This window comes from Quercus robur, chromosome 4, assembly GCF_932294415.1.
Source record: "Quercus robur chromosome 4, dhQueRobu3.1, whole genome shotgun sequence".
Classification (NCBI taxonomy): Eukaryota; Viridiplantae; Streptophyta; class Magnoliopsida; order Fagales; family Fagaceae; genus Quercus; species Quercus robur.
In genome coordinates, this window is record NC_065537.1 from 77,067,055 (window position 1) to 77,092,003 (window position 24,949).

Sequence of the window (24,949 nt, forward strand, 5' to 3'; positions counted from 1 at the left end):
TCATTATTTTTTTTTTCTATTTTCTTATAATTATTTTTAATATTATTTTATTTCATATTTACATTTCTCCAACCTTTCTCCCTCACTTACCTTTTCATCTCCCCACTATTTCTCCAACCTTTCTCCTTCCCTCACTTTCTCATCTCCCCACTACCATCTACATTAATATCATCTTTCATCTTTCCCTTCATCTTCATCTATTTTTGTCTCTTTTTATTGACACCCTCTTAATTACTATAAATTTGTCACTATCTCTTTCATTCTATGCATAGTTTTCTCTTATAAAAAAATGATTCTCTCTCTCTTTCTCTCTCTCTCTCTCTCACACACACACACACACAAATTTGGGTGGATTTTTATTTTTTATTTTTCTTGCTTCTTCACTTTAGATTGATAATTTTTTATATTCTTTAATCTACTTTAGGTTAATGCAATTCAGTTAATTTTTTTTTCTTTGATTGTTAAATGTTATCCTATTGCGTTATAAAGGATTAAATATAACATATATAAATATAATATTTTCTACTACATAGCATGATTTGGATAATTTAATTTGGTAGTTATTGTAATTTGATAGCATGATTTTTATAATGCTCAATTTAGACGCTAAACTATAAGACTTTAATAAATTTTTTTTTTTTTTTAATCCTTTGTGGTGGACAAAGTACTCTTAATAATTGTATTAGAAGTACTCTATAATACCATTTATTTAGAGAAAAGCAAAGGTTGACTAAACAAAAATTATTGGATGAGAGACAAATTTTATCTTTCGCAATTTTTCTTTAATTATTATTATTTTATAACAATACATATATAGAAATTTAATTATTAAATTTTGCTAATAATTGTTTATTTGATAATATGTTTTGGGTGGACGAAATTACAATTTCTGCAAAGAAAATAACCTTAGTAAATTATAAACAACAAATTGTTTTCCTAATTGGTCCAATTAATCATAGTTAAGTTTTATTAATTTTTTTAGTTACTTTTTTTCAGTTTTTTGGATTGTAGGTAGAAGAAATAAGTTTGAGAAAGTTTGTTTAAAACTAAAAGGATAATTTCCAAATTTTATATTCTTTTTAATGATTCAAAAAATGTTATAAATAACCTTTATAATATATATATATATATATATATATATATATATATTTTCGTTAACTTGCCTTTTGAATTTTTGAGAAAAATTGTATTTTTTTTCATTTTAGTACGACAAAAATGATTAAATTTATGATTTATGATTGTTTCTATATTACATTTATGATTATTCTTATAATAAATAAAAATAATAATTACAAAGTACATTACTCTTTATTAAATTAGCTTAAATTGTATAAAAAATTAATAAAACTACCATAAATAATAATCTTCATGCTCAATGCGTTGGTTCGCTGCTAGTATATGATAATAGTAAAAAATGTTATAATTGAAATTATGAAAAAAATGTGATAAAACTAATTAGCTACTATCATTATAAAGTAGTAGTCTATGATTTTACACATCTAAAGAAGTGGAATATATAGAGTTTACTTATAGTATATGTAAAGATTCACATTAAAAAAAAGACATGTAAAGGTTAAAAAATGTATATTCTATAAATAAATAAAAAGGTATATGTAAGGTTTTTATTAACTTAAAAGAAAATGAAAAATCAATTATTAACAACAACAACAACAACAACAATAATAATAATATAGGGTTAATTACATTCCCCTTCCTTGAGATTTGAGGAAATGACACTCTACCCTAAACTTGAAAGGAAAAAATATTTTCATCCTTTACATTTGTTTGACCAAATTTTGTTAAATTAATATTAAAATATTGTGTACTAACCTGCTTGTGCTTAAGGTAATTTCCAAAACTATCCTTAATGTTAAAATTAAATTCTCTTATTTTAAAATTTTAAATTAAAGTGTATTTCAAAATATTAAGTAATGTCTTTTGCTTTTTTTTCCCTTTTCTTTTCCCAATGAGTTATGGAGAGATTTGTCATTTCAAATGTTTTGGTATTTTATAAATTTGTATTTTAATTCTAAAGTTATGAGTAATGTCTTTACTAACCATGGTTAAACATTTATAAACAAATTCTTAAATAAATTTAAAATATTTTGTTATTAATATAAATAGAATGGGAGGGTGTTATTACTTATTACCCCAAATATATTTGGTAAGATCATCCTAAAAAAAAAAATTATCTCACGCAATGCGCGGGTTTGCGACTAGTAAAAATGATTGTCGATACAAGGAAGTAGGCTAGATTATTTCACTTCTTGTTTATGAGACACCTTAAAAATCTCATGGACTGATAACATGGTAGATTGAAATTGAGACTTCAAAATTTACGTCACATTCTTCAACAAATTCACCATCGCATTCTACACTCTCCTTAGCTCCTCTCCATTTTACCTCAACTTTCCCTCGTTTAAACTAAACCATAAATGGCTATAAAAATACTAATGGACACCGCTTATGTCAAGTGCACTAATACACTAGATACAAGCTTAACCCGCGTTCTAAAACCAAAATCATTTCATTTTGTCTGTTATAAAAACCAGAATGATGGGAAGTCAGATTTTTATTTTTTTTTCTTCTTCTTTTTCTTAGAAATTGTGAACGAAAATGACTTCAGACCCGACCAAAATGAAAGCACGATCTATTGTAATCAAATTCAAAGATACAAAAAGATTTTGTTGACTTTAATGAAATGTAATGGACCATTTGCTTCCGCAATAGGGAAGCTTCTAACAAGAGGGCATAAAGATTAAACACACGTTTGGAACAGTGATTCAAAGGACTAACGTTACAAACGGGTGTGGTTGATGGGGATCGAGTTCGGTTTTGAACCAGCCAGGTCGAGTCGTATTGAGAAGAAATGCAGTCATAGAATGAGACAGGGCAAAGCTCAAGCGTTCTCTCCCAGTATGCAATGATCACTCACTGACTTCTTTTGAAATGACAAAGCTCTAGCATTGCTGCTACCAGTTATGCAATGATTACTGAAAGACATAAGTTAAAGTAGATAATTAAAGATAGATGCATGAGGTCAAGAAGATAAAATGCACCAATGCATATGTAAATGAGTACCTGAACAGAAATATGATGTGTAAATGAGTACCTGAGCAGAAGTTCAATTAGATGAAGAGCTGAGACTACCGCAGACTATCACCTTGTGAGATCACTTCTTTGTCAACTTTTATAAGGGATATACCCTTTATCTTGTGGCACAGGTTTTTCAGCATTGGACATTTCTTGACGTTTAGAAAAGATAGGGAACTTGGCAGACCATCTTCTGGCATGCACTGCAGATTTGGGCAGCAGCCAATACCCAATTTCTTAAGTGCAGTAAGATGCTTAAGCTCATCACCAACCAGAGATTTCAAATGTTGAAGATTCCAGATTACAAGGGATGTAAGAGAAGAGGGCAGAAACCCCCTCTCTGGAAAGGAATTCCAATTGTCGTATTCACCCCTGATGCAGAAGCTTCTAAGAGAGGGCAGTCCCTGCAAACCCCATGTCGGGCGACCAGCAGCGAGTTTGTCACAAAAACAGATATCAAGTGAATTTAAATTGGATGGCAAACCCCCTTCTGGAAGTGAATTGAGTTCTGGGCAATGCCACAAACTCAAAGTTGCAAGTGATGGGAGCAGGGTTTGCATCTTTTTAGGCAGTGCCTTCAATTTGTTACATTTATAAACGTGAAACATGGTCAGGTTGGGGGCAGGCAGTCCCTCTTCGGGAAAAGATACAAAACTAGAACAGTTACTAATTTGTAAAGATTTGAGATTTTGAAGCGGTCCTTGATTTGAAACTGCAAGGGACAGAAGACCCTGACATTCCTGGATCTCAAGATGATTCAGCTTTGGGAATAAGTCTAATGAAAATAACTCTAGAGAATCACAACTACATATTATGCACAAACTCTCAAGGGATGAATAGTACTGGTGCATTGGAAACAACAATTTCCTACAACGCTCGAGATGAAGTGACTTTAATGTACCAGCTATACCAATGCTAAGAGGAAACATGATAGGTGGTAAGGACAACAAGCCCTCATATCCACCAATTGTGAGCTTTAGCATTTGAGGTGGTAATTTATTGAACGACACCTTATGACAGTTTTGTAACTTCAATTCACGGATGTCTGGAGCACTTGGAAGTGAAGCCCTGAGCTGCTGACACTGATCAATCACAAGTGTTTTTAAAGAAAAAAGACCATCAGGAAGACCCTTGGTCAGGTTAGGACAATTTTGAATATAAAGATGTTGGAGATGAGGAAAAGCCACTGCACCTCCATCATTATCTCTAAAATGATGCCATTCCCGCAATTGCAACATCTTCCTCAATTGCAAAGTTTCTAGTGATCCAAATGGCTTGCTAGTAGATGCAGCAGGCCCATAAAACTCAGAATCAATTAACTCTACATTATTTAATTCCGTAATATAGAGGTACTTGAGAGAGGGCAAATTTCCAAATGGTGGCAAGGAGAGGCAATATTTACATTTCTGAAGGTTTATAGATACTAAATTGTAGGATACATGTCCTAACCAACAAGGAAATGCTGTGCCACAATAATTTTCAATGGTAAGCTTTTTCAGGTCTGCATGAGGTCGCAGTTGGTCTAATATTTCTCTATCTTTTTTGGAGTCATTGGTATCGACGGTATGCCCACCCCATTTCAACAATAATTCATTAAGTTGCAATTTATCATTCAAATTGGCCTCCAAATCATCTCCATAATGAGCAGCATTTTCCAACTTCAAAACAGAAAGGCTTCCCTTAAGTTGTCGGAGTTTCCTCAACTCATCGATACAAGAGCCACCAATCTTGCCCAAAATAAAAGCACTTAATGTTTGGAGACTTCTCAATTTATCAATATGCGGTGGCATCTCTATCAAGTTTGTTCCACTTATATCAAGATGACGCAAGTTGACTAGCTCTCCCATCTTGGCTGGCAACTTAGCAAGAGAATGACAACATGACAACAGTAACGATTGCAAATTGAATAGATCACACACAGAATTTGGTAATACTTTGATAGCAGTGTGAGAGAGGTTTAAATATCTTAAATGTTTCAAATTGCAAATTGAGTTTGGCAATACTGTCAAATTCCAATAATGAGTTAGAGATAATACCCTTAAGCTTCTCATTTCTAGTAGTGAATCAAGTGGAACTTCATTACCTAACCATCCTGATTCTAATGACAAATGTGATAGTAGAAAGGTTCGCAAACCCTTAGCTCTATGAAAGCCTTCAAATTTCCTGTTAGCATCAAAATGAGTTCTATTATAAGACAAATAACGAGTCTTTTCCGACATGTAGTATGAATTGTCATCCTCCATTCTAAAAGAAAATTCTCCAGAGACAAATTTGGCTAAATCATTCAAAAGCTCATGCATAACATAGCGTGAACTCTTGCCACGGGAACGCTGAAAAAATGAACTTGATACCAGGGCATCAAAGTACTCTGCACCTACTTCTTCCAGATTCTCTCCTTTAGGGTGCAGCAACAAATCTTCTGCCATCCAAAGGCGCACTAATTCCTCTTTTTGAAATTTGAAGTTTTTAGGAAATATTGAACAATAAGCAAAACATCGCTTTAGATGTGAGGAAAGATAATGGTAACTTGATAGAAGAGAAGGGAGAATTTTGCTCTCACGGTTTGAAAAGTTCCATATATTGCTCTGCAATATCTGAACCCATTCCTTAGGATCCAACTTCAAGCGCAAGAGACCCCCAAATGTTTTTGCAGCTAAAGGCAAGCCATTGCACTTTTTCTTGACTATATTCCTACCAATTATTTCCAACTCTGGGCTTGCGATAGACTTTTTGTTTCCAAATGCATGCTTTGCAAATAACGTCCAGCAATCCCCGTCTGTCAATTTCTTTAAATGATACGATGTGACTGTGCGTAGAATTGAAGCAACACTTTCGTTTCGTGTTGTTACAAGAAGCCTACTTCCATCTGCCCCTGATTTAAAACAAATCCGTAAGGCATCCCAATCCAAGTAGTTTTCATTCCATACATCATCCAACACAATCAGAAATTTCCTTCCGACAAGATTTTTGGTCACCTGAAGTTGGAGTTGATCTAAGTTGTTAGTATCAACAGTCGAGGAAGTGATTGCCTCAAGAATCTCTCTCATAATCCTACGTACATCAAATTCTTGAGAAATGAAAATCCATGCTTTGACATCAAAACACTCCGTCACTAACTTGTTGTTGTATACAAGCTGAGCAAGGGTGGTTTTGCCAATACCACCCATTCCCACAATGGGAATCACACGTATATTATCAGCATTGGCATCATCATCTAGCAACATATTGATTATCGTCTCCTTGGCACCATCCCTGCCGTATATTTCAGATTCGTCTACCAAAGACGTCGTTGGCAATTTTTGTGAAGATATCTCACCACCACCTTCTTTCAAACCTAGGAGGTCTTTCTGCTTTGCAAGAGACTCTAGTCTGCCTAGAATCTTGTTTATCTGTTAGAATAATGATAAATGATTAAATTCATTATTTTCTAATAGTTTAAAATTTTTGGGATAAGTGATTGATAATGGTTAAACAGAAAACTCCCATTAAGTTTGCTGACTGTACGACCAGTGATGCAATATTAGAAGCTAAACAATGGCACACAATAAACCCCTAATTTTGAGGAAATAGCAACCAGGTATGCAGTTACTGAAGCTTTTGTTGACTAAACTTCCTATTTAGATTCCTATAGTGCATCTCCCTATTGAATACTGGAACTCCACTTGCTTTAGCCGTGTAGCAAGTGGGGTTAGGAGGTAAATCTAGGAGGAAAGTCATTGGTAGTCGGGGTTGAGTATCCATGTATCCCTTCAAATGTGAGAAACGTAGGGTGTTTGGAAATGCAAGTTTTGCATGTCAAAGAAAAGTTACAAAGACATGGATTCCTAGGAAGAATAAGGGGTTCCAAGGTTGAATAAATATACTATTAAGGTCCGTTTGGATACAGCTGAAAACTGAAAACTGAAACTGAAAACTGAAAAACACTGTAGCAAAATAATTTTTAAATGTGTGAATAGTATCGTGGGACCCATTTTTAATGAAAAAGTTGCTGAAAAGTGTATTTTGTGGGACCCATAAACAGTATATAAAAGCACTGTTCACACCAGAAAAGTCAAAAAGTTACTGCTTGACCAAAAAAAAAAAAAAAAAAAATGGTGAAACGTAAACGTGCGTCTGGGAAGCGCAAAACGCGCTTCCCAAACGCACTCTTAGGGTGCTAGAGTGTGTAGAGAGAGAGAGATGCAGCACCAAGAGTGTTTAGAAAGGCTATGCAAAAGTATAATAATGAAAGGCAGGTTTCTACTGGTAACCGTGTAGTAAGAAAGATGACTAAGCTTCATCCTTGTCAGAATTCTTTAAAATTTTGGCTAGCAACGATGCTAAGGGATAATCAGGAGGATGGAGGGATATCTGACATAGATGAGCAGTGGACTAACAGATCTCCTAGTGTCACTATCCAGAAAATCATCAAACAAGCACTGTGCAATGGATTTGGAAGGATGTGAAGAAAGATCAAACAAAAGATGGGGGTTGACAAGAGAAGCCCGAGATGCAGGGCTCATTAGAGGTGCCCTGAGGGTTTTTGTACAACTTCAAATTTTCAATGAATTTGGTTGTGTGGAATATAAGAGGTCTAAATGATCCCTTAAAAAGGTGGTGAAGGCATTGGTGGGCAGATGGAAAATTAATGTGGTATGCCTTATGTAAACCAGAGTTAAGGAAGAACATGTTAAAAGGGTTAAGGATTGTATTGTACCAGATTGGGGTTTCATACATAATTGTGTGTCTCATGGCTTAGGTAGAATCTGCGTATGTTGGAAATTTGGAACAATCATGATGAATATGGTGTGCCATATAGACCAGGTAATATGTTATAAGGCTTGATTGTTTAAGGTAAAATGGTTGTTTTCTATCATTTTGTACGCATCCAACAAGGGGATGGGAAGAAGATCACTTTGGTAGAGTCTAAAGTCATTCAAAGTTTCTATTGTTGAGGAGTTTTGGTTGATAGCAGAAGACTTTAATGTAGTATGGTGTACTGAGAAAAATTAATGGTTGAGGGTATCTCCACTTATGAAAGAATTTTTGCAGTTATTTGTTTTACATAGAAGTCTTGGATCTTGCTTTTGCGGGATGCTATTACAATTGGAGTACAAGAAAGAGAGCTGTCAATGTGTCAAGAAAGTTGGATCAAGTTTTGGGAATTTGGGTTGGATGGAAGTTGGGAGTTCCTAAATCCTAGGGTCACTGATAACTCCCTGCCAATGATCTCTAAAGAAATGGAAGGGAACTTTGGTCAGAAACTTTTAAAATTTTATTTTTACGTTGATAAAGATTCATTCTTGAATTGCATTCAAAAAGGATGGGCACATGAGATTGATAGGGTACACATATTTAGGCAATACGCAAAGCTTAAGGCAGTCAAATGCATCCTATGGAAAGTTAATATAGAACTGTTTGGTGGAATTCCTTAAAGGTTTAAACCAGGTAGATTGAAGCTGGAGCATAACAAAAGATGCTTGATGCAGTACCCAGGCAGGACAAAGTTTTTGGTTTAGGAGAAAGATTGCATGCATGAATATGTTTCAATTTGCACACAGAAAGCTTTTTTAAAACAAAAATCTAGAAAAAATTGGCTTAATCTTGGTGACCAGAATGTGGCCTACTTCTATAGGTTTGTAAAAATTAGAAATTCCAAGTATACTATAAGATGTTAGTGGGATGGAGGGATCAAAGTGGAAGAACTGGGGCAAATTAAGAATCTGGCAGTAAGTTTATATCAAAGGCTACTCAGGTTTTCTCCACACTCATCTGGTAAAAAAGAGGCAGCTATAATAATTAAAGTGATGACTAATCAAAACTTGCTGAAATGTCAAGGATTATTGCAGAAAGATGATTAAATAGAAGAAGCTTGGTAGGTCATGTTTTCCATTGATGGAGGCACAGCTTCTGGCACTAGCAGTTTCTCTAATTTTTCTAAGGCTTGGCCTATTATTTTATACTAATTGAAAACCGACGATGCATGGGAAAATTTGTAAGAATATGATGTAAAATTTGTAGGTTAAATGGTGCAAACATTATTTAAAAGTATTTTCTTTTTCTTTTTTTTTAAAGTTTTATGTAATTGAACACATGATGTATTTAGCATTCAACCACAATACATAGTGATTGATGTGAATGCATGTGTGTGTGTGTTTATATATATACACACACATAATTTAATAAAAAGATTTAAACTACATAATTATAATATTGTTTTAAATAAATTGAGAAAATGTTATTAAAATGGACTTTTTAAAAATATACTATAATAATTAAGAAGTAGATTAATTCGAACATATACAAGAATATTTAAAAAAAAAAATGTACACCCTCATTCAATAGAATACATGTAATATATATGTTACAATAAGTTTAAATTATTATATAAGTTTAGAATTGTAACATTGATTTTTCCTTTTCCAAATATAAGAATAATGCATATATTATTGAAACTTGAATTTTATGTAATGTTGTGAATATTTATCATTTTTATTCTTTTTCTAGAGCTCATATCTCTAGTTTCTAATGTCTATTTTGTTTGTATTTTTTATCCCAAAACTAAAGAATTTGGCTCAAATAGAATTAAATTTAATATTTTTCAACCTAAAATTTGAGGAAAAAAAAAGAATTTTTGAGCCCAAAACTGTAAAGGTAACCTATAAAGGAATCAATTTAAGGACCAAAATGGGCCAGAATAGACCGAATTAGACTGAATGGACGAAAGTGGACTGAAATGAACTGAAATGCTACATTAATGTGACTTAATAGGAGTATAACAACAACAAATGTTATGCTTCAATTTTTAGATATTATATGGATTATTTATTAATTGTAAGATAAATATTATGGAGTATATAAGAAATTGACTTCTAATGTGTCTGCTTGAATACGGTATTAAAGTTGTGAAAATCCTTGAGCTACACATAGGAAAAGAAATAGATAATATATAAATTTATATGCTCAGAGGCTAGACATTGGGTTGGATGTGGGTCCAAGAGTGCATCACTACAAGATTCTTTGTGGCTATAAATGGAAGTTGAGTAGTTTGGCTAGGCTTTTCTAGGGTGAAAAGGGATTAAGGCAAGGTCATCCCTTATCACCAATAGATTTATATGACAATTTGGGTACATTTGGAAAATTGTACTAGACCCCATAATGGAACGGATATTCCTTATGGGTTTGTTTAGTTTGAGGAGTGAAAAAGTGAGAGGATAGAAAAGTAAAATGATATAAAATATTTTAGTTTTCCTTTGGTTTGAGGTGGAAATGTGGAGGGATAGAAAATGTAATTTGTATAAATTTACTTTTATAACCCTACTAGATTTATAAAAAAGAAAAAAAAAAAGAGAGGTAACAAATTAGGGAAAAAAAAGAAAAAAAAAGTAGCAGTTGAGTAGCACAAAACGGAAAAAGAAAACCAAAAGAAAAATAAATAAATAAATAAAAAGCTCCAAAGAAGAAACCAAGACAAACCCACTTTGCTTAAAAAAAAAATAAAAAAGAAAAAGAAAAAGCAAAACCCAATTAATGTTGGATGCTTGGAGCAACATCATAAGGATGGTTTAGTCCAGATTTTTTTTTTCCTCTCCATTTTTCTCCCCAATTTTGGGAGAAACCATTTTGGTGGCTCAAGGGAAAAACACCCGAGCCTCACTAGTTTTCCTTCCTAAAATCACTTCTACCAAAAACCCCAAAAAATTCCTTTACTTGTAAAAATTTAAGTTCCAAAAAAAACCCTACTCTTACTTACTAGGTTCTCTCTCTCCCTAAGCGAATAAGAATATATTTTTGTAAATCACTTATTCTCTAGAGTCTTTCCTAGATTTGTTGTAAATCTCTTATTAAAGAGTTATCATCAGGAACAGTTGTCATAGATTAAAACTCTCTCAAAAAAATTTGAAAACTAATTCAAAACATAATCTAATATGTGTAAATATATAATTTTGTAAAAACAGTGTTTTGGGAATTATCATTCCATTCCATCTTCTTTTATTTCTTGTAATAATTATTCTTATTACGCAGTAATCATCATTATAGTATATCAAATATGCCGCATAAGGCAAGGTCAAAAACTTAGGATTTCAAATTTCATTCTTGGTGCTCTAAACTTCATTTTATTTATTTGGGCTATTCCGATAATTTATTGATGTCTTTCCATGGTTGATAAGACTTCTTCTTGCTTATTTAGTAAAGTATTTGAGGAGTTACGACAACTTTCTAGATTAGAAGCCAATCCTACGAAAAGTGAGGAATATTGTGCTGAAGTTTTACTGATTTAAAGAAGAAACTGGTGGTTGAAAAGGGGGGGGGGGGGGGGGGGGGGGGTTGTTAATCAATCCTCCCTCTCCCTACACAACTTAAACTTTGATTTTATCTTTTTAATTCTTATAGAGTTTCTTTAAGTATGTCTTTTTTTATGTATATCATAATAACTAATAATTAATATACTTATATTTCTTTTACATCTCAAATTTTATTTAGGATAAAAAATTCTTTTTATTTTATCAATATCTTTTAAATATTCAAAACCTATAAAAAGAGAATAAAAAAAGTTGAAAAATAAATAATAAAAAAACGCAAGAGTTTTAATCGAAAACTAAAAGACAAGAAATAACGATATTATTAACTTTCAATAAGGGTTTAGGGTTGAGATTGCTTTGATGACTTGAATATTCAGAACTGTTGTTGTTCTCCAAGTGGTTGCTAGGCATTTGTGTTTCTCTAGGCCTTTTGTAATTTTATTTGTGGTGATCTACAATAGTTTAGGCTAGAATTGAGTTGTGTCTTTCTATGTACAACGAGGCTGCATGCTGTTTGTATAGCTGTGTGTGACTTTGTACTTAATAATATCCTTCTCAGTCGTTAAAGAAAAAAAACAAAAAACAAAAAATCATTCCTAAACTTTAACTTGTGACCAATTTTGTCTTTGAAATTTAAAGTGGTATCTTTTAGTTCTTAACTAACAACCTTGTTTTCACCAAAAAAAAAAAAAAAAAAAAAAACTAACAACCTTGAAAGGATTGTTTTTAGTCCCTAACATATCTAAGGGAGCGATAACAAGTTAGTTTTTTGTTTGATCACAACGTATATCGTTGCATGGAAGAATCTAATAGATGTTGACGAAATGACCAAAGGTTATCATTAGGGGCTAAAACTAATAGCTTTAAACTACAAGGACTTTAACTTGTTAAATATTAGCATTGATGTGTACCTTATTGAATTTGTTAGAATAGATTCGGAAGAGGAAGCATTTAATAAGAACACAAGGAATATGAGGTTTAGCTTTGTCGATCTACGTCCACATATGTAGCCCTTAAGATGAAACCCTTAATGGCTACATCTTTAATATATGAGAATGCAGTACAAATCTTGTGTTACTATGAATCTTGACATGAGTATATATCGTAAGCTAAATCCTAGACTTCTAGTACAAGTATGAGACTTGTCTTGCATACAAAGTATGATGGGCTTGGGTCTATGCTATTAGACTAATATGTTTAATATATGTCTAACACTCAAGGTGGAAACTTAGTGAAAGTTTGAGGTTGGATAAGTTTGAGAAGATGCCTTGAAAGATATCTTAAAGAAATCATGATGATAAATTTGCTAATTAAGCAAATTCGGAGCTTCAAGTGAAGAAGTGGAGCCCAAAATCGGAATTTACGCAAAAAAAAACCAAGCAAAATAAGCCCTTTCAGAAATTTTGATTTTTTGGTTAAAGGTCAATGCAAAAAAGTCAACTACTAATCACTGGATCAACATAGGATGGTCAAACATGGAGAAGTTCAAGGGTCATACTCGGGTGTTCCGAGTAGGGTCAGTTTGGGTCAACTAAGCTCAATGATGTGGCAGAAGGACCTAGGGTTGACATGGCAGTCTTGCCTGGCTAGATGACGTTATCTAAACGTCCTGGGCGTCACGTGTGAGAGGCCAAAGAGGTGCGAGGAACGACACTAGCGCGTGGGCGACTGATAAAACTTCCATTGGAGCCCGGGTTTCGGATTTCTGTAGTTCGAATGATGCCAAAATGGATGACCTAGCGCATGGGGCAAGGAACTCAGCGGAGCGTGAGATCACTGAGAAGGGTCTGGAATATTGCCAGGAGTTGAGGCTGTGAGTGGCAGCGCGTGCAGCAAATATATGGGATCGGCTTTTCAAGTTTTACTCGTGCAATATTGTTGAGGTGGCCAGTGTGGTTGATTTCTTCCAAAGGAGGTTGGAACATCACAAATTATTGTGTAGGTGTTGTAGTTTAATGGGTTTAGATCTCAATCTCTAACAATGGGGGCGAGGGATGTAGACGGCATGTGGAGGTGTGGTTTGGCTGACAAGGCCTGTGGAGGTCTTGTGGTGGAGTTGAATGTGCCAGTAGGTTCAGAGATAGTAAACGATGCCACAGTGATAGACCTGGTGCATTGGAGAATCTGTGTTGTCCACTATGGTATCTTATTTGCTGGATAGATATGAATTAATTTCGCTAGATGCTAAGAACAAAGTTTATCTTTGATACCATATTAAATATTAGTATTGATGTATATCATATTGAATATGCTAGAGTAAATGTGAAAGAGGAAGCCTAAAATAGCAACATAAGAATACAAGAGTTATGTGCCTCAGCCTTGTCGGCTTACGTCCAAGGAGGAAATCTTTAAAGGCTACATCTTTAATATATGAGAATATAGTACAAATCTTATGTTACAATAAATCCTGACATGAGTATATATAATGGGCTAAACCCTAAACTTCTAGTACACATATGAGACTTGTCTTACACACAAGGCACGTTAATAGACTAAACCCTAGTTAAATATTATTTAAGTGATAACATAAAGACCCCATTTGAAGATTTCGCCTTAGGCCTCTAAAATGCTTGGGCCACCCTAGATGCCACAGTGATAAACCTTATGCGTTGGAGGATTTGTATTGTCCACCTAGGAATATTCTTTGCTAGATAGAGATGAATATTTCTAGATGCCAAGAATGAAGTTTGGCTCTGATACCATGTTAAATATTGGCATTGATGTATACTATGGTGAATATGCTAGAGTAGATGCAAAAAATGAAGCATAGAACAGGAACAGAAGAACGTGAGGATTACGTGATGTGGCCTATGTCCACAGAGGAAACTCTTAAGGTTACATCTTTAATATATGAGAATATAATACAAATCATACTCTACAATGAACCCTAACATGAGTATATATAATAGGTTGAACCTTAGATTTCTAGTATAAGTAGGAGACTTGTCTTATACACAAAGTAAGATGGACTACTTAGGCCTATACTATTGGGCTAATATGTCTTATATATCTCTAACAAAACTCATTGGTAAAAGTTTAAGGACCAACAATATTCCACCCCCCCCCCCCCCCCCAAAAAAAAAGATTTAATGAATAAATGATTATTCACTTTTTCCTATGAACAAAGTTGTGTATAAACTTAGTTGTAACCAATGGCTACAACTTCTATTAAAAAATTTAACATGACTATAGATAAAAAATTTAGCTGTCAAATTGCGTGTTCTTTATATTCTTAACATGTATGTCAAATTTTGTATTAATAAGATATTATTTACTATTTTATCTATAACCCTTTTATGGATAATTTTAGACTAACAAAACTTGAAGTTTAAACGTTTGATTAATGACATACCTATTAATCTTTAATTTTTTGAAAATTTTACAAATATAAATTATATAAGAAGAAAAAGTAATCCAGTGAAGGATTTATCAAAATTCACATCCAATAAAAAAATGTTAGGTTGAGTTGTAGTTACAACTAAGTTTGTAGCTAAATTTTGCATTTTCCTAATAGTTTAAGCAGGGATCAACACAATATAAGACCTAGCGCAACAACTTTGATAAGACATATTCTTATATTTAATTATTTATCAACTAATATTTAACTTTCTATATAATACTTTTTAATTTAGATTACATCCATCTCATTGTTTTGAGACGTGGAATTCTAATTAAGTTTTTGTATTCAAGTTTTGCTACTTATTTTTAATTGATAATTAATGTGTTTAATCCACTTGTGGCATAGTCATTACTTCTTCAAAAAAAATTTGTATTGAAAATAAATCTAAACCATCAATATCAAAATAAATATCGCATTTGAATAAACAATCAAGATTAAGAGCATATTTTTGCAAACTATCATCATCTAGTGATTTTAATTTTTTCAGTGCAGTTTGTATTATGTCTTTATTTGATTATTTTTATCAAGCTATTTCTTTCTAAGTTCTTCACGAAATGCAAGTTCTTATTGCAATTCAACTTTAATCTCTATGTAACCAGAACATATACAATTTCATTTTCTTTATATTTTTTGGGTTAAAAATGAGTGTTTCAATTCAAACTACCCTCCTGTTTTAGGAGAATTAGAATTCATAACCTCCTTCCTGTTTATTATTATTATTATTATTATTATTATTTTTATGAGTCCTCATGTTGTTGTATAAAGTATCAAAGAGAATATATATATATATATATATATATATATATATATATATATAAAAGCATTACTCTAAGAAAAATACATCTTGGTACCATCTGTAATCTAACATAGTAGGACAACGTAAATTGTTTAAGTAGTCACTAATACGGGAAGAAATATTAGAAGGAGTTCCAACCAAATGTTTAATAATAGTATAGATTAAAGTATTGACTCCATCAAGAATACCTTGACCAATTCTTTCGTCAAAAATGGGTAAACCATCATCATCTTTTTTAACAGCCTTTTTGATGGATTTTCTAGACTCTTCAGTAAGATATTTTTCCCACCAACCATGAAGGGTTCCAGAAAAACCAGTGGTAAGAAGGTCAACAATTTCAACATGTTCAAGATTATGATTGGTAATATAAGCATTAGCAAACATAGACATTTGACCCATTTTATTAATAATTTCTTGTTCAAGTAAACCATCAATATTTCATTCATAAAATTTATTAGCAGAAATAGAAAACTAGGTTTGAAAAAATATTTCTTCAAATTGCATATCAAGAGGGGTAGGTTTTGAATACCAATTTTTTTTGTAAAAGATATGGAATTGGGTTTTCTGACAAATCTTTTCAAACTCAGGAGTAAAGGATGAGGAGTCAGAATCTGAATCTTCAAGAAAAAACAACCTCTTCTCTTTTCCTAGAAATAGCACGGGCAGTACTTGTAGAAGTAGTATTCTACTCAGTTTTTATTTTTTGTAAATCAAGAAGCAATTGTTCAACTTTTTCAATAGTTTTAGTCTTGGTGGTCTTAAGGCTCAAGCTTTGCCTTTGACCAGGTATATCAATCAAAGGTTTTTTAGTTTTTGAAGAAGAAGTAGGTTTTTCAATTTTTCTTCAATACAGTCAAGTTGATGTTAGGAATTATTAAAAAAATTGTTTTGTTCAATAATCTTTTTTTTTTTCAGTAGAAATAGGGGTGTTAACATCAATTATTTTAGCAATTTTGAAAGAGGAGGCCTTTATCTCAATCCCTTTACAAACCTTTGAACAAAGTTTTAGGATGGATTAGGTATCCTATCCCCAATAAGAATGACCTAGTACATAGGTTAAGTGATGCTGTCATATTCTCTAAATTCGATATGAAATATGGGTTTTGGCAAGTCCAAATATGTGAAATGCCATAAGGAGGTAGATGACTAGACCGAACAACAGTTTTATCTTCTTTAACAAAATTTGATTTTTTTTACCATATCCAAACTGTTTTTTGAAATATTTTTTGAAACATAATAGTTTTCAATGAAATCAAAAAACAAAATATATTTTTGCAATTCATGCATTTTTTCTTTCCATTTTCTTTTAACATAATCTTTTTCTTTCTACTCAAAAGTAGCATGATAGGATTTTCTTTTTTCTTTGTTTTTTGCAGATTTAAACTCATCAAATGAAGCTACCATATCAATAATAAAGGCTTTGTTTGAAACTCTCAGTTGGCTATGAATAATAGGGGTTTGAAATCGAGAGCAATAGAAGCTTGAAAATCAGAAGCAGACGGAGACTCAGATTCGGTTCCTTCTTCTTCTTCAATAACATGCTTGCTATGTTTAGAAGGATCCTTTGTTTTTGTAGAATAATAAGCAGTTCTTACTTGGGAGTTATCACTTGCAACCCCTTTCAACTTCAACTCAGGTTTTTCAAAATTCTTTTGTAAGAAATCATTGAGATCTTGATCTTGTTTTGAAATATTTTTAGAAATAGTAGATCCAACAAAAGAATTTCATCCTTCATTAATCATAAGAGGTTTGTTATTATCAAAACTTATTTTAATAGTTCCATCAAGATATTGTTGGATATGGTCAAAATTTAAGTCATCAGAAGCAAATTTAGCCGGTTGAGCTTCTCGTTCTATAATATATATATATATATATATATATATATATATATGTGTGTGTGTGTGTGTGTGTGTATTGGAGGTTTTAAGAATTTTTTCAGGGTGGTCACTAAAAAATTTAAATAATACAAAATTTAATAAAAAGATAAGTTAAATATATCAACATCAACCAAAAAAACATGAAAATATGAAAAGTATTTCAATTTCTTTTCTACTAACAAAGAGATAAAGAAAGAAAAATGACTGATAAAAGATAAAGTAGGAATTGAAAATATTTAGAAGAGAGTAATAAAGTGAGAGAGAATTGAAATGGTAATAGAAAAGAGAAAAGTGAGTGGAAGAGAGAGAGAGAGAGAGATGATTTTTGATACAAATGCGTGCCAAGTTACTAAGAAGAGCAAAATTATTGCAACTGCAAAGTTAAAGAAAGCAAAATTGTGGGCATAGCAAAGGAGAACTCACGATCATAGTATTTCTCTTAGTACCTTTTTAAGAAAAAAAAAAAATTTAAACACTATTTTTTATGTAATAAATTGAACGAGTTACAAATTTAAATGATCATAGATTCTTATCTTTATTTTGTTTTTTAGTAGATTTTTTGTTGAATAATTTGTTCACATGTTGTTATTTGGTCTAGTCATGTTTTTCATTGAGTTATTTTTGTTGTTACTTGGGCTAATTTTTATTATTGTTATTTAAGCCCCTTTTTTTCTTTTCTTTTTTCTTTTTTGTTTAAGGGGGCTAAGAATTATTTTTGAGAGCATAAAATTAGTTTTGGAGTAATGCTTTGTTTATAATATTTTTAGAACAAATCTTATGCAACAATCTATTATTGGTTTGTTAAAAAGTAAACCAATATTGAGGCTGAATTAGAGTTAGTCACAACTTATCATGTAGGATTTTTTGTGAAAATTTTATAAAAATGTTATGAATTTTACATATATATATATATATATATATATATATATCTTCTCTTTTAACTCTGTTCTGTTCAGAATTAAATTCATTTTCAAGAGCGTCCATATCAGGGATGAACTCTTTTGTCAACATTAGGAGCTGATGATCATATTCAGTTTCCTGCTGAATAGGATTTTTAAAGTCAGATCCTGATGGTGAGGGAGGCTTAAGACTGTCCTAACTGTTGCTGTCTTCTTCTTGATCAGCAACTGAGTCATGCTTGGCTGTGTAACAAGGGGTACTAACCTGGGAGTGGTCTTTAACACCTTGAAACTGTGGACCTAGGTCTCTTCTAGAGGTAGGAGCTCGTGTTCTAGACGAATTACTATACTGGGATGCAGGTCTATCTTTCAAGAGGATAGTTGGCTGCCTAAAGGGTTGGCGTAAATCTATGGATCTGGACCTTGGTTCCTGGTATGTTTCCTGGTGCAGATCTAATGAGGATCTGGGCCTGGGTTCATCATACTCTAAGGGTGATCTAAACCAAGATTGGTCAAAACTAAGTCTAACCGTTCCATCGGCTAACTGCTGGACATAATCTAGATCTGGATTCCTAACAGGATTCTGGATCTGTAGAGGATAATTTTCATTCTCTAGAGACCATTGTGCTGGGAATGTTATTTCAGACCATTTCAGGGTTCTTGGTACCTGAACGGTGGATCTAACATCTGGGGTTTGGATAAGAGTGGTTTCACGTGCCTTAGGTTTGAGGCTAGTTTGTCTAGTTGTGGGGAGCTTGACTAAGGGTTCTTCTAGAGTCTGGATTGGTTTGCTAGGGTTTCCTGACTGGAGGAGAACCTTGTTGTCAATCCTATCTTCTATCCTATCAAGCTGTTTTCCTATGACTCCTAAACACTGGTTGGTATAGTTGTTTTGCTCTATTACCTTCCTGACAACCTTTTCTTCTGGGGTTGTAGCACACTTGAAGGGAGAAGCAATAACATCTGTACTTCGGTGGTTAAAGAGTATGGCTTCTTGGGGAGGATGACTAGACCTAACAATTTCTGGTTTGCTAGTACTTGGTGCATCCTTTTTTGGGAGTAGTTTCCAGTTGGTTTTGGAAATGACATAGTTCTTTTTATGCCATTGGAAATGTTTCTCAAAGTATTCAAAGAAAGGATAATCAGCTTGTACCTCTTTCATGAATAACTTCCATTTCTCCAAAACTTCAACCAGCTCTTTAGGTGTCATAGATTATGATAACCTAACCTATGGAGATATCTCAAGCACAATCCGAAATGAAGGAATGAAAATGTGCATAGATCTTAAAATCTAGAATCAGGCCAACAAGAGCAAAGCCAAGTACGAAATAGGAAATTTCTGTACCCAATATGGCTTACCTTCAATCATTCCCAAGAGGAAATCCAAACACAGAGGCGAAGAACCCTCTGAAAAATCCCATAGGAAGAAACCTGCCTCCAAACATTATAGAAAAAAGAAGTTCAACACTGATAATTTCTATAAGAAAGGCAGATCCCAATCCACAGGTAAATTCATACCTAGAGCATCAGGAACATGCTTTAAGTGTGGAAAGAAAGGTCATTTCCAAAAAGAGTGTCAAGCTAAGGCCAAAACCCTTATCAATACCCTCATTAGTGACCAGACCAACAAGGATGAAATCTTCAAACTCTTAGAACTCGATCACCTGAGCAGTGAGTCTAGTGACCAAGAGAAACATCAGTTGAATATATATATAACAAAACAAAAGAGAAGTCAAGATCAAGGGTGGTACCTTCTTTCTGCTCACTTGCAGGTCCCCTTCCAACATGCACGAAGCATCCGTTGCAATCTCATCAAGCACATCCTCAGCATCATAGGCTACATCTTTTAGCTCGTTAACCCATTCTTTCACAGCTGGGTTTGTGATTTGTTTCTCCTCAGCATCATTCAGCACTGCATTCATCAACAGTAGTGGTGTTTTCAACTTCTTCAGCACTTCATCACTAGGCTTCCATGGACCGAACTCAAGGACCTCGAGAGAAGCCATCCTGTCGAATAAAACCTGGAGAAACGGAGATAGAATTGCTCCTCCAAGTCCAAGCACGACCTCTGCCATTTTTATTTTTGCTGATTAAGGAAAGAAATATACTGAGTAGAAAAAGGTTAGCTTAAGCTTTGAGTATTGTATCTGTGATAAGTTGCAACTCCTTTTATACTCAGTGAGTCGTGTCATGGATCATGGACTCCACAGCTCTCACGTGGGAACTCCAACATCCAAATTCCAATCCACGCTAGTCAAAATGCAAAGTGCATGCCGTTATAACAGGTCTAGGCAAGTGTTAATAAAAGCACGCTTCTGTTACAAGGGGTTTACGGTTAGGTGCACTTAGGGTCCATTTGAAAATAATTTATTTAACTGAAATTAAAATTTTATTACTGAAAATATTGTATAAAAAAAAATAAAAAAATAAAAAAACTAAAAACTAGCTGAATAGTACAGTGCTAAAAAGTGCAATGAGGCCTATAAATAATAGTAAAAATAAACTAAAAACTCTAATAAGTTTCAACTTTCATCACTTTCCAAATCACTTTCCAAACACACTCTTAGAGTTCAAAGGTAGAAATTTAAATGTCTAGAAAAAAAAAAAAAGAAAAAAAAAACCTTTAAGCATGCTATTTATTTTTTGCGCATTTTGAAAAAGCACAAAGTAGCGTAGGCACGCTTTTTCATTTTATTCGTAAACAAGATGTATAATATCCAAATTAATTTCTTGATCTTAAAAGAAATAACATAGACCAATGATTTACTATACAACTACTATTCTTAAGGTATTGTATACTTGTATTATACATATGATTTTTTTAATTTACATATCAAAAGATACAAACAATATTAATTTACTATTTTTGTACTTTTGGTTTCCAATTTTTAGATTTTTGCATCATTTGATCATAAATGGCTATGTATTTTTATAAAATACAAGAGAAGTTTATAAAATGTTATGTTTAAATGCTCTACAACTAGATTATCATGATATTGTCCATTGATAATTTTTTTCAATTGACTATATAAAAATTTTAAGAATATAATTGAAATAACTTAAGTAAAATTTGAACTTAAAAACATTATGCAATTTCACTTACCTAAGGGATGAAATTTACAAATTTTGAGTTTTTCTTTTTTAAATTATATGTTACAAATAGTTCTATTAAAGGTTATTAGACATTATACTTGAAAATTGTGCACTTTATTTCAATCAAGCATGCGATTGCGCTTTGCTCCTAGTCTCTAAGAGACTTATGCGCCATGCGCTTAGTTTTACCAACACTAGTTTGGACCCTAACTCCACATATGGGCCAACAGTCAAATATTTTAACATGCCAAAACTTTTTTTTTTTTTTAACCAAAACGATAGAATATAACAAAACTTAGATTTTAGAAATTGTCAATGTCTTTTTTGTTGAGGAGAGAAGTACCATCGGAAATTGTCCATGACTGTGTTAAGGAGAGAAATACCTTGGGGAAACTATTTGAGTAGTTAATATAACATATAGAAACAACACTTAACCCAAAAGATTTAAGCTCAACTATGTTATATTTAATCATTCACTCTTCTCGTTAGTATCCAAACTTTGTGTTGAGGAGAGAAATACCTTGGGGAACTATTTGAGTAGTTAATATAACATATAGAAATACCACTTAACCCAAAATATTTAAGCCCAATATGGTTATGAGATCAACTATGTTATATTAATGATTCACTCTTCTCGTTAGTATCCAATGTGAAACTTCACTTCTTAACAAACCACACTACTCACACTTGAATATTCCAACCCTTGTTAACCTGTTAAATTGAGTATATAATGAGTCTATGAAGATCATATCAAGTTCAAGACAGATTGTGCAGGAAACAATTCAAAAAAGACAAGTCTGACAATGTTTAACTACCCTTCGATAAAGACAATGTTTAACCACACTACTCAGAGTTTGTTTTGCCTAGAATTTCATACCCTAGTGAACGCCAATACATAAGGAATTATTTTACACGATTTTCTAAGAAGAGGAAAAAATAAAATTATTAATGAATATGTTATTTTAATGGGCTCAATTAAGAAAATAAATAATCTTGTGTTAAAAAAAGTTTAATAATTTGTTGGACTCAAATTAAAACACAAAATTTAACCCCCAAAAAAAAAAAAAAAAAAAAAAAAAACTATTTTAAACTAACCTGTCTATGTATCTTAAAATACATACGACTTTATGATACGATACAATTCATATAATACATACCTATGTATTGCACAATTCATAAGTACTTCCCATACCTATCATATGATATGTATTGCATACTGTACGATACCAACAATTGTGCCAAAATGAGGGGGAAAAAGAATGTAAAGAAAACAAATGAAAAGCCATAATAGAAAGTTAGAAACCAAAAGGATAGCAAGAAACTTAGAATATGAAACTCCTCTGTAATTGGATTTTTATTGGAACTCCTCTATAAATTTTTCTGAAATATGGTAATTTATTATGTCACCACATATTCAACAGTAGACTAATGACCTTATAGTTATATACATGTTATAAAATTGTGTGTGGAAAACAGTTTTCCACACACAATATTATACCTAAAACTATAGGAAAGGCATCATTAAGATTTTGAAGGAGATTGTCGAAAGTTTGAAATTGTCAAAAGTGTATGGTTTTTGTTAATAAGGTCTCAGAATTGTATACCCCGACCTTCCTAGTGACTATTATTCTGAAGGGACTTGCTAAGTTTTTGTTTATTGATTTTTTTTTTTTTTTTTTTTGGGTGTTTTCTGGTACAGGGCTTTGAGGAAAATAGTAGTAGATTGTGATTAGATGCTTCTTGAAACTACTATATAACTAATCATGTCAGTGATGAGCTTACTTATTGTATAACAAAAGAATTTTTGAGATACTAGTCCCTTCTCTAGGCACTTTAGGAAATTTCCTTAACTTTAGATATTCTTCTATTTGACTACTTATATGATAATTGTACCATGTTAGCTTTTGATTAATTTCGTTAATAAAGTCTTAAATCTATATCACAACGAGAAGTGCATAATATTCGGAAGGGAAGAAGCAATCTGAAGTTGTTGATAAGGGTGACAGTATGATTTTGCCTACTTTCAAAGTTGCATTGAATGAGATTGTTGGCTTTGAGTTACAAATATCATCGAAGCCAAAATTTGTAATTATATTTGTTTAACGGAATTCATGATAAATGTTAAGTTTAATGGAAATAGATTATTAGTTCATATATTGATATTTAGTATTTCTTTAGATATGCTTTTTAGTAGCTTTACGTGCTTCAAACGAATTTGCAACTAGATACCATAAAAGACACAATCATGATTTCTCTCAAATGGGAGTCTAAAAGTAGAAAATTCATGCTCACATCTACGAAGGGAGGTCTGGTACAAGAAGTGGGGTGGGGTATAGACTCAATGTTTTATTTCTTTGAGTTTGGGTTGTTAGGGACATATTTATGTAATTGGCTAATCCTTTGACAAAACGCATTTTACTTGTAATTGGGTAAATCTAGGATAGGTTTAGTACTTCAAGAAACAAGTGTTCAAGTTTAGTATTGAAACCATGCAAATATGACCAAGAAACAAGTGAAGAATATGTTGTTCATTAAAGTTCGACAGAAGTCTTGACAAAATCCTTTTTATTGAGAATTACTGCTAAAGCTCGACAAAAGCTCAACATAAGCTGTATCTATCAAGAATTACGAAATCAGAATTTCCAAGTCTGATTACACGCATATCTTTGAGTATTTGTGTAGGGTTTATTTTCTCACAACCCTAGACATATATAAAGATTATTTTAAGAGTCGTCACAAGGTGATGCAAAGTGATAATACACGCATATTGTGACGAGAGACAGAAATTGTTTTGATTCATCATATTCTCTCTAGAAGCTACTGCGTCTTTACGCCAAGGATTTTGTGACCAAGGAGCTTCCTGATCTTCATTGTTGAACTGAAGAACTTTATAACGAACATCTTCCTCAAGTTAGTGTGTTAGTCACGTACGGAGATCTGTACATCATTGGTTAGTCATGTATTGAGAGTCATGCATTGAACAGAGAGATTGCCGCTACAATACAAGTCCAATTAGGTATTGGGGTAAGGGTTCAATTGTAGGTTGGTATTGGATACTGGGATTTCTTTTACTTGTAACTGCTTGTTATTGATAATAGTAGATTCTTAAAAGTGATGACCTTAAATTCACCCGATAGGATTTTGCCTCGGTGGTTTTCCCTATTCGTAAATAAATCACCTGTGTCAAATTTATTTTCCGCTGCATTAGTTTAGTTGGTGATTTGTTTGTGCTACCACGCTTATTGCATGTTAAATTGACTTAATTAATTAACTTGGATAATTAATTAATTAATTTTCCAAATGGGTTGATACATTTTTGCCCTGTTAAGTGGTATCAGAGCAGACACACTCTGATTAGGTTTAATCTTTGTTGTATGATCCATTGACCCCTGTTTGTCATAGATATAGGACAATCTCTTATTATACCTCATTTATTTGATAGCACTAACTATGTATATTGGAAAGTAAGCATAAGAGCTTTCTTGCAGTTTTTGAATGAGAATGTGTGG

The 24,949-nt window shown here is 32.6% G+C and overlaps 1 protein-coding gene across 2 annotated transcripts in view; it reads right to left on the bottom strand.

Moving 5' to 3' along the window:
- The window catches only part of LOC126723783 (putative disease resistance RPP13-like protein 1), a 142,498-nt gene that overhangs the window by 31,174 nt on the left and 86,375 nt on the right, over positions 1–24,949 (bottom strand). The window lies entirely within an intron of this gene.